Source organism: Rhipicephalus sanguineus, chromosome 6 (genome assembly GCF_013339695.2).
Source record: "Rhipicephalus sanguineus isolate Rsan-2018 chromosome 6, BIME_Rsan_1.4, whole genome shotgun sequence".
Taxonomy (NCBI): Eukaryota; Metazoa; Arthropoda; class Arachnida; order Ixodida; family Ixodidae; genus Rhipicephalus; species Rhipicephalus sanguineus.
Genome location: NC_051181.1, coordinates 93,994,208 through 94,006,062, shown reverse-complemented (window position 1 = coordinate 94,006,062; position 11,855 = coordinate 93,994,208).

Sequence of the window (11,855 nt, the reverse complement as noted above, 5' to 3'; positions counted from 1 at the left end):
AAAGACGGTAGCGGGTCGCCGCCTATTAGCCCGCTTACACTTCCAACACACCAACATGACGGAGGTTCGCGTTCAACTCCCATTCGAGTAGAAATGCACCCTCCAGGTGCGCCCTCTTCCGAGCAACATGACAAAGGAAGACCACAATGACCGGCGCCTGGCGCGGGCGGAAACCCTGGCCCGCCATTACGGATCGAAACCCGGCGTGTTCTATGTGGACGTGTCCGGCCCGCACTAGGGAGGATGGTGCACGGCCGCTGTAGTCCACGAGAACCAAACAGTTAACGGGCTCACCTGCCGAGCCCCGAACATGACACACACGGAGGAGGTCGCCGTTGCATTGGCAGCCTGTCACCCCACATCATCTGCGACCCGCTAGGGGCCTGTCGGAACATCGAAAACGTTTGTGTCGCGTACCTAACCTATATCGACTATTGAAACGTGGCGACTATCAGGGAAACCGTGCAACCCGCCGTGTAGTCTGGGCTCAGAATAACAGAAAGCTGAGGTAGTCGGTAAGTATTCAGCGTGCAAACACGGACACAAGAAAGTTCTTTCTCGAGTCCGTGTTTGCATGCCCTGTCTTTTAGAATGAAGTATGCGCTTCTGCTCACATGGGACTAGAAGGAGATAAGGCGGCCGACTCCGCCGTCCGCGCACTCTATTGCCAGGCATTCCCACTCGACTCCCCCGATCAAGACGACCTCGAATTCATTCCTGCGTATTCTTTCTGCAAAATTGTGCAGCATTACTAATCCGACCACAGCCTTTATCCACGCACGTGTAAAGGCTCGTGTAAAGCGGAGGAGCGGCTTTTACTTAGACGCCAGACAAACACTGACCCGGCAGCTCTGAAACATTTCGATCCCGCCTTTTCCAGCAATTGCTCGCACAGTGGGGAGAAGTTTTCGGACATCTACCACACGGCCTGCCTCTCCAATCCTGCTATACCCCCTATCCCCAACCCAATCCGGGAGAGTGGGAGGCGAACATGCTTGGCTGTTCTGACCTTCAGGCCCACTTAGCGCCCACTTCAGGCCCAAATAGCCTTGGTCGGACGTGCCCAGGCAGCAGCCGACGCTAATGGGGTCCCGCACTAGGGCTCCCCAACTACTATTTGTAGGTGCCCTCCCCTTAAGCGGTGGTCCCTGCGTACGTCCCTTGCTTTCCCAATAAATGTTTTTACCACCACCACCCACAGCCTCGGCGAGCCGGCCTCTGCAGAAGAACGCCGCGTGGCCCGAGGGGCGCGAGTCACGGGACAGAACAGGGGCCGAATTCACGAAACTTCTCTTTAGCGCGACTTCTGTATATATATAAAAAAAAAAAAGCTTTAAAGCTTTTTTTTATCTAGCGGCCGTGTCTTTAGTAAGGGCATTTTACCACTGGTGAGCGGGCTTCGCTAATGGTATGTTCCGCATCGTGATTGGCTCTTGCGAAAATTTTTAGCGTAAGACTTTTTTGTGCATACGGTCCGAGAACGCTCCGAGACTTGGCCGGGCTGGACGCCGCAGTCGCCACCGCTTCGCTATGGCCTCTCGCCCTCGTCTCGGTAAATCAGCGACGATACTGGGCGACGGCGGCACGGCCGCGTCGGCCGCCATCGCGAGCTTCCACTACAAGAGCATCGGGCTTTCGGTTACAACATAATATTAATAGTAAGCTCTGCCCAGGATAACTACCATATTCGGGCATAACTAATTAGCTGCGCTGGAACCACCGGCAAGCTATCATCAGCGACCTCGTTGTGCTGTAAAAAACTCACACGGTCCCTTAAGCATTCGCCTAAGACGGCTTGAAGGCGAAATTCACCTTCTTTTTCTGCTTGTTCTAAGTCGGGAATATAGAACCCGTTCCCCCCCCCCCCCACCTCTCTCCGAAAGTTTTGTGGGCCTAACGGGATTTTTCATTGCCTGTGGTTGGCCCACCTTTGACCAAGCGAAGACGTAGTGTGATGACGGCATCACGTGACGTCTACACACGTCAAATGACGTCACAAAATTTGGCGATCTGTGACGTCATTGACGGTGTCATGTTACATTGAGGCCGTGGGACTTTCGGTACTCCGTCGGCCCACATACACCACGTGACGTTTGACCGATTTTTATTACTTAGGTCTTTTTTTTTCATCGTTCGTGTTGACGCCACGGTCACGCGATTCCTCGCCAAATCGCTAAATTTCTTGACACTGTGAAACATATAAGGCCTCAATATATTAAGTTCACTCCTTCCTTCCTGCCTGCAAAACTGCGGTTCACCTACCCTGTACAGCTGTAAAAGAGTGTACCAGGTGGTTTTCCTTCGCTGCGCAAGTACTTTCGCTTTGGTAATGTCAGCTGGACACGCTGCAAAATAAAAGTTCGTCGTTTCTGAAGGAAACATTATTTTCAGTCCAATACTGATTTCAGGATACCAGAGGAAAATTTTCTGAATGCTCAAGTTTCCAGCTAAAACCATCGAAACGAACCTTAATATGTATGGCAAAATTCGATCAACATAAACCTGCAGAAGTGCCTTACGCTACGAAAGTGGAGAATTTGAAAACTTAGCTGAGCGAAATCTCTATCATATATGGGGGGACCGCTGCATTCAGCTCTCCCACACTGGTGTACATAGGTCGGCAAACTCACTTATGAGTCGACTCACTCAGACTCATATCGAGCCGTGAGTGTGAGTCTGAACGAGTCCGGTGAGGAAAATTTTAATGAGTGAGTCCAGTAGGGCAAAATATTTGTGAGTCTGAGTGAGAGTGAACCCTAAGGGCAAAATATATTCGAGTGAGCCCGAATGAGCTCCCCCTTTTATGACCGACCTATGGTCCTATCTACTCATCTTCAGCATTACTATCTGCCTTATATCGGCTTGCGTTTATCCTCAAGTCTAATCACACACGCCACAAGGCACTAGCGTCCACGACCCCCCCCCCCCTAATATTTATTGATCAGAGCTGTGAGTTAGACGAAGTGTGCCAAGACCTCCCCCCCCCCCCCACACACACACACTCTCTTTCACGGAAAGTTCTTTATAAAGATATCTCGTGTGAGTCACGCACTTCATAAAATTGTCCTCAATTTTTCTAAATACGCTGAAACGCATGCGCGCGCGCGTGCATGTATGTGTGCGTGTGTGTACTCCCTGAGGTACAACGGGCTCAAGACCGTGCGGTCCCGTGAATTACGGTCAATCAACTTCGTCAATTACCGAATTCGGCACTGTTCAGTTTAAACGAACTTCCTACAATTAGGATTGGCAGCTATAGATATTGCATTTGTCGGTACAGCGACATCCTGATTCCACATAGCGGATTACTTTTGATTCCTTATAGCGTTCATCAGCGTGCGCCCAAAGCGTGGTAGATTAGTGTTTTCTCGTTCCGTTCCCATCGGAACTCGGCCGCCGCAGCCAGAAACCAAACACACTAAGCTCGGCAATGCAGCGCTGTAGTCCCAGCACTGCCATGGCGGATTGCTGTAAAATCATCCGTGCTTAAGTAAAATTAGTGACACATACCGCAGTTCGACATCGGCATCACTTTGACGTATCAGCCGACTAATTCGACTTGATCAATGCCTGCAGAGGATCAAGCCCGCGCTGACGGTGTTCCTCTACTGGAACATCTTCTCGACCATCACCTGCGCGCCCCTCAACTTGGGCCTGTTCCACGTGAAGTCTGGCGACGAGCCGTACACGTTGGTAAGGCTATCGCAAAAGATACATTAAAATAGCAACCTCAAAGGTTTAGCGCATCCAAGAAGGGACAAGGCAAATAAGACATAAACACACACAGCGCTACATTGCGTGTCATTCACCTTGTCACATCTTGGACGCGCTAAACCTTCGCATGTTATGTATCACCAAGAGGCCCGCTGTGCAACCCTACCCGACTAAGATAGCGTCATAGTGGCGCTATGTAACCACAAAAAATTTCTATGCCAGGGTCCGCCAAGAATTCGCCGACGTCATTTCCGTCACGGAAGAGACGTCAGTGAAAGAGCACTCTAGTTGTCTAGCATCCATGGTGGACGTCTCTTCAACCGTTCTCGATTTCCACTTCCGGAATCTCAATCCGCCTTCTGCTTCCACTTCCCTTTTCACAGCTAAGGAACTTGTTTCCATATCCTAAAAAGCGCAATAGCACAGCTTCCGGGCGCCGTCCCACGAGGACGCGTCACGTGACTTCATCGGAAACATTACGTATGACGTCATTGCAAAAGTAAGCGTCTGCCTACGTTGCATTAAAGTATCACTTTTTGTCAGTGTTAGTGGTTCTGTCTACTGTGTTCTTCGTCGTCGACGGCATCACGCCTAGGTGTTTCCATAAATAACCTCGCTTGCACAGAGAAAACTCTTCACATTCGGCTCGATAACGAGACATGCATTGCCATAAAGCGTTCCATTCTCCTAGCGCAGTACAACCGCCTACCCACCCCATTCTTTCTTCTTTCAGCCCAGATAGGCGCACTGGATATACTGTGTCGTCCTATATAATCATGTCGAGGTTTTTTGAGGTACAAAGACAGAGACGGGAGAAAATAACGCGCAAATAAAACAAAGACATTTGCCCGTCCCGTTTTGTTTGCACATTTTGCACTCAACCAGTGCAGTCGGTTACCTCTGTAATTCGCATGTGGCCTTGCCTGCAAAACAGGGAGTACGCGTAGCTCATCAGAAGGTGAAAAAGAAAAGCGAAAGCAACGAAAAAAGAAAAATCGGCGACAAGGTCGCGATGATCGCGTGGTCTTACGCGATAAGCCATCGAAGCCCTGCTCGACATTTCCAGACGGTAACGAGTCCTTTACTCGCCATACCAGTCGGGGTGAATTCCCCGGTGACGCTGCTTTACAGGGAGAGGGCGGTAATATAGCGAGCCGAAACTCACCGCGGGACCGTTCGCGGGATATAAGCTGAGACTGGCCGCATAATAATAACGAACGCGGGATGCCATAACGCCGTTAAATGAGGTATCAGAATCGATTACGATGGCAGTTCACCGCGATAAGGGATCCCGCAGTTTGATGACGCAATAGGCCTGTCTCGCAGTAACAGCTTCGTCTTATCGCTCGCGTAAATTCCCCTGCTGCGGGAACTTCCCACAGGGATGACGCGCGAACTATAGGCTCTGTTCCCGACCTTTCCCTCTAAGTGCGATAAGCCGCACAAAGCTCGCCACTACACAATTGGTTGGTCGGTCGGGTTATGGGGTTTAAGGTCCCAATTGCGGCCCAGGCCATGAGTGCCGCCGTAACAGAGGACTCCGTATAATCTCGACCGCCTGAGTTTCTTTAGCGTGCACTGAAATCCCACATTGCACGGGCCTATAGCATTTCGCTTCCATCGAAGTGCGATCACCGCAGTCAGGACCGAACCAGCATCTTTCGGGTCATCAGCCGAGCACCGTACTACAGGACCACAGCGGCGGCTAGGCGATACATTAAGGTAACAAGCCAGCAGCAAAGCACAGGGAATTTCACCTATTGCTCAATTTTTTAATACCGGTGTCACACTCTCATTTCGGTAGCGTTCGTGCCTGATCCGGATCAAATTTTCCAATCGAGATTGACTCCTTTACGCAAGCTGCAGAAGGGAACCAATCACTGTTGAGAAATTTGATCCAGAACGGGCTTAATCACGGATCAGCAGTGCAACTTGTGACCCCGGTGTTATACAATAGACCGTTTCCGAATAGGGCACCCGGAGTTTTGCCCGCGCAACCGTTTTGGGTCGTCGCCACTTCGCATGCGTCATAAGCTACCTTCGCCATGTCTCAAACACGTGGCCCGCGGACCTTTTGCTAGCGGCCCACCACGACCCTGCGCTACGTCGACAGGCTGCTAGAACCATCGCCATGTTCGGAAGTACTTAGTTCAGCAAGCAACTGTTCTGCTTGCTAAAGGTTAACAAGTCCGATTGAGGATGAACAGTTGCGATAGACCAAGAGGATCACCTCCGCACAAGAGCTAATTTTTGGGCATTTCTTCTCTCGTCGCAGCTAAGCGTTGCCAGGCATCAAGTCGGCGTGTTTAGAACCACAGCCGTTATTTTGTGCTTCACAAGGAATAAAGTTTTTATGACTTTGCTCAATGGTACCCCCATGATTTTCTCGCCTATTGCGATTAATAGCGCTTTATTCGAGTGAGATGCACAGACGTGACTGGTCTCAAGCATTCTTTTTTTTTGTGAGGTACCCCATGCGGTCACCATGTGCTGAAACATAACCGTGCAAGAAAAGCTATATTTCAGAACTGCCGTCTCCAGATTTTAGTCGCTCTAGAAATCGGTACTGATATGTTTCTCGAATCCTGACCTCAAGTATACCCTTCAAAAATGACTCAGATATGGGAAAGGGCTTCGTTCACATATGGCAAGATATGGAAAGCTCCCCCCCTCCCCCCCCCCTTTATTTCCCGGCTCTTGCGGGACTAAATTTCGTGACTGCGGCCCGCTAGCCGAGTAGAGTTTGAGACACTTGTTCTATACGGTTTAGCCTTCCGGCCGCTGTTCTTCGAAAAATGCGTGGTTATACTAAAGCCGCAACCAAACTTCATACGTGTTGATCTCGGGAAGAACCGAGCGCTATTCTCTCGCGTTTGAGTTTTCCCGTGACAAACCCAAGGGTATGCAATCCTAAAATTTCTAATATATCTTACTGGGTCATTTACGTCCACATTCTGTAAGGAGGTACGGTGAGTAATTCTTATCGAACTCAACCAGGGTATTTACTCGCCTGCTAAGCATTGGTTATCACTGGATAATATTGTCACGCGTTGGTTAAATTGTGGCTGATTTTCACTATTTCAAACTAATGTTGGCTAAATTATGGCTATAACATTGACTTGTGCAGGATAATGTCAGTTAAAATGACTATATTATTGCTAATTATGCGTAATGCTGGTTAACTATTTGCAAATGTGGAACAGTATCGCTGAGCGATGGCTAGTGATGGTTAGAGTGGGCAGTGTAATGCTAAACGTTGGTTACTGTTAGTTAGTTGGATGGTTGGTTAGTTGTTCTCAGTAACCTGGCCCAACCCACCGAGGAGGATCGACCATGAAATGGGTGGTGCCTTGTCTTAGAAATTAACAGCTTCATAATATAAATATGTTTGAAAATAAATAGTTTAGAAAATAACTTCGCTATTCGCACTCATAGCAGAAAAATTGTCTTAGGTTAATTTCATTGAACCCCAATGCATTGTTCCAGTTGTTTATCAAATATTTCGCTATATGAATAGCTATAGACGAATGTTGCATTTTTCGATTAGCTACATTTTCTTAATCAAAGAAAGTGAAAATGATACGGCGAGAAAAAAAAAAGCACACGCCGCTGCAATGCATGCGTTGGAGTCGATGTAAAGCGAACCTTAAGTTGTACTGCTAATTAAAGGTTTCACTTCAATACACATTGGCGCCTATGTTTGTGGAACTCCTCAGAACATTTGCATGACGATTGCGGACATTTATCGATTGATACACTTAAACGGTTGCCCCTAGGCTCATTTTTTATATGTTATTTATGTAGATTGTATTTTGTATTTATGTAGATTGTATATCACAAGATGTATTTTATAACCTGGCCCTTGGAGTATCACCAAACGCCACTCTAGCAACGATGGCGTTTCGGTTACTTGATTTACATGTTCGTCTATTATTGCAAGTTAATTCTAACCAAAAAATGATTGAATTTGTTAAAAAAGTGAGTCAATTTTTTCTCTTTGTTCCTTAGCTCTGTCGTCCTGCATTCCTATGGTTCTCAATGAAAAAATCAAACTCTCGGTTTCATATACTCTTTTCGAGCTATGAAGATCGGAGATCCTAGTATGGACAGCGCATAATTGACGGGAGAAAGAAAACAGAAGAATGACTGGAGCTCTCGTAGCGATAGTAATAATTCCTTGCGACGCATTTACTTTGCCGCACTTTGTTAGGAAGTTAACGTTACTTCCTTACGTGAACAGTACTTGGAGACATGTCCACGTGGCGCCATCTCTCAGCGGTAGCAGCAGCTCCCCACCGTTATTGAACGGAAGGTAGGCGAAAAAAATCATATAGCTGACGAACAAAACTATAACCATCAAAGTTGACTAATGATTCTACATAGTACAGACTCACTGGAAAATGCTGGTAAAATTTCAGTAGACTCACTCAATTTACGTATGTTCTCACGTGATCTTAATATTCTTGAATGCAGTCCACGCGGCTCTTACAAGTGGTCCTGTCAAATATTCAAATGTCCTTGGAGCCTACGCGCTTTGTAGCGCGATAATACAATTTTATCAGAATGTTCCAATGGGTTTATACTATGTGAAACCATCAGTCAACTTTGATAGCTAGTTTTGTTTGTTAGATATGAAAAATTTTCTTGCATAATTAACACTCAGTTTTAGCAGCGTGCTGTTAGCGCCGCCGAGATGTGGCACAACGCACAGATGTCTAAAAATCCTGGAAGTGAGGCAACTTTTTATGCTGAAGTAAGCCTTTGTACATTGTGTCCGGTTTCCGCGCTGACCTTCTTGCTATTTCAGCTTTTTATCCGCCGTTTCGCCGGTTACATGGCTTATCGGTGAAATTTGTTTCTTATCAACAGGTCAGGAGGGTCGTTATCAAGCGAAATCAGACGACAACCACTGCGCACCCGGACGCCTTTGTAAGTGCACCTTTCGACGTCCCGTCATTTCTTCTTTTGTACAGCCATATACAAATACATAAACGATGAATATAAATGGCGATATGAAGGGGCACTGTAAGATATAGGCCTAACCAAAATTTTAAATACGTTGCGACGCACTACATTTTGATCAACATCGATAAAATGAAGCGCAATTCAGATCTCACTGCGTAGCACGCGAGCGCTCCCGGTATTCTGTCACATCGCACAACACACACACACACACACATACATACATACATACATACATACATACATACATACATACATACATACATACATACATACATACATACATACATACATACATACATACATACATACATACATACATACACATAGATAGATAGATAGATAGATAGATAGATAGATAGATAGATAGATAGATAGATAGATAGATAGATAGATAGATAGATAGATAGATAGATAGATAGATAGATAGATAGATAGATAGATAGATAGATAGATAGATAGATAGATAGATAGATAGATAGATAGATAGATAGATAGATAGATAGATAGATAGATAGATAGATAGATAGATAGATAGATAGATGTAAACAAGCATCTCCAACGTACAATGCGACACGAGTATGTAGCGCATCCTCTTACGTCGCGCCCCCGAAGCCGGCGCCCGCGCAATTGTAATCGTTCGTCGCAGTGGTCTCCTCACATGGGGGGCCTAACACTCTCGTGTTAGGCCGCCGCTGCCGGTCGGACGGCGCGTGGTAGACAGGAGAAAACTCGAACCGCGCGTCTTCTCTCCTCTTTCTCTTTTACATCGCCCCGCGAGCCTGCTTTCGTTTTTTGGGAAAAGAATAAACAGTTCCTAACCAGATGTTGTAGCTCTCGGTTCCTCCTGCGCGCGCTCTACAAGTACTTTCCTGGGCTCCTGCTAGAGGCTCCTTTTAATACGAACGCCTTCCGCAAGTCATGCGTGCGAATAAATACGTCGGTATGATAGAGCATGCATACGGTGTTTCGACCATGGACTTTGTTGAACCAAATGACACCACTGCCTTCAGCACGGCTCGAAAGAAACACCTCGGAGAAGGCGCATTTCTATGAACACTTCCCATTCTCGAAGCCAGCTGGCCGACTCATTGATCCGTGAAACCCTACTTCCGCCGCCTTCTACCCTTTCGCTGTCGAGCAGGGATAGAAATGTACCGTAATTTCCCTCGTATAGGGCATCCCCGAGAATAACGCTTCCTGACACTGAAGGCATTTTGGAAAAACAAGCCAAGTAGGTCGCACGACTTGCTTGCCTTGCGAATCGAGCGTAAAATTGCGGCATCGTAAAAGCGTAGGTGTATCTCGTCTTACGTGCAAATGCTGTTTTCTGAGGGGGAGAAAGCCTTTTTTTTTATGTCAGTGCACGCATATCCTGATACCCCACGTGATTTGTGAATAGTGAATGGCGTTATTGTCATGCCGTACCGTATTTACTCAGATATTATCAGCACTGGTTAGCGCTGGCTGATGTAGGCCAGTTTTGGCTAAATGAAACTGAATGTCGAGTATACCTTTAGCTAATATTGGCTGAACGATGATAATGATAACTAGCGTTAGGTAAATGATAGTAAATGTTATCCAATGAGGATTAATATAGCTTAATGTACGCTGCCCGCTGTTAAAACAGCGACACGTTGTCCCCATTCAATTTCAATCAAAGGATGATCTCGCATGCACATAGAAAATAACCTGAGTAGGCTCTGCTTGACGTCTTTGTTCTGGAAGCTATGCAACGGCAGTTCTGCGCTTTTAAGCCATATGGTTTAATGGGGATACGATGCACTTCATTTTGCAGCTTTGCTATCTTTCCCCTCCTCTTCGTTACGGATATAAATTTTGCTCTTCTAATAACGACTTCGCACAAGACGCGAACAGTTCCCAGGGTCAATAATCATAATTATTGTGGCTTTACGTCCCAAAACGACAATATGATCATGAGAGACGCCATAGTGGAGGGCTCTGGAAATTTCGGCCGCCTGGGGTTCTTTAACGTGCAGCTAAGTCTAAGCACACGGGATATTTAGCATTCCGCCTCCCACGAAATGCGGCCGCTGCGGCCGGGATTCGATCCCGCGACCTGCGGGTCAACAGTCGAGCACCATGTCCATTCGACCACCGCGGCGCGTATAGTTCCCAAGGTTGTCTAGACGGAATGGTTCGTTGACTTGCAATGCACGGGAATGGTCGACTGAGTTTTCTACAGTTCAGTAAAACTTGCTGCTGGGCGAGTTGGTTCATACTAGCAAGGAAAAAAAATGGATGCGCGCAAACTATGGACAAGGACGTAGAAGACACAGACGAGCACAAAATTGCGCTCGTCCGTGTCTTCTGCGTTTTTGCGTATAGTTTGCGCGCGACCATTTTTATCCTTGCGAGTTTTCTACAGGACACTTCGACAAGAACTTGGGAGAGTAACCTACTGAACACACGTGGAATAAATTGTACGTTTATTTTTTATGATTACTTTTTATTATTACTTTTGTAACACAAGCCATTGCCTGCTGGTCAGCACAAAAGGCGGTAGTTAACATCGTGCTAGCATCCTATACGCGGTGGGCGTAGCAGCAAAAGTGTTCATCTGAGTACACCACATTAAAATACAGGCAAGTTTCACAAAGTGCGTGCGGTCAACTGCCTATTTCACTCTATATGATAACGCCTATGACCCAACCACGAATAAAAAAAATTCAAAGGGTTCGGAAAATCAGTGTTTCGTTTTGGCAATAGGCAATATTATTATCAATGCACTATTACTAATTAGTGAATTATCTAATAGATTTAGCGATAAGCCAATTCAAATCATATAGATGTCGTTCTATCTCTAGTAGGCGTTTTACATCGAACATCATATATGTAATGTTTTCAAAGAACCAAGAAATATTTAGAATTTTCGTTTAGTATGAGCGCGTCGTGACGAATCAGCGGCTGTAGCGAATCGGTACTTTGAAGAAATTGCCACGGGTCCGATGCCCTGCAGCGCGGGAAGTTCCGAGACTCCTATGTGCTAACACTGAGGCCATCTAGAGGACCAAAGTAAGCCTGCATATCTCTACTACGGCATCTCCTCAAGCTCAGGCGTTAAATCTCGAGCAAATCAGCCACCGCTTTTCTGTTTTTCTTTCCTGAAGACAATTCCCGGATGATTGATATCGGCGACAAATAATTCCTGATTCTGG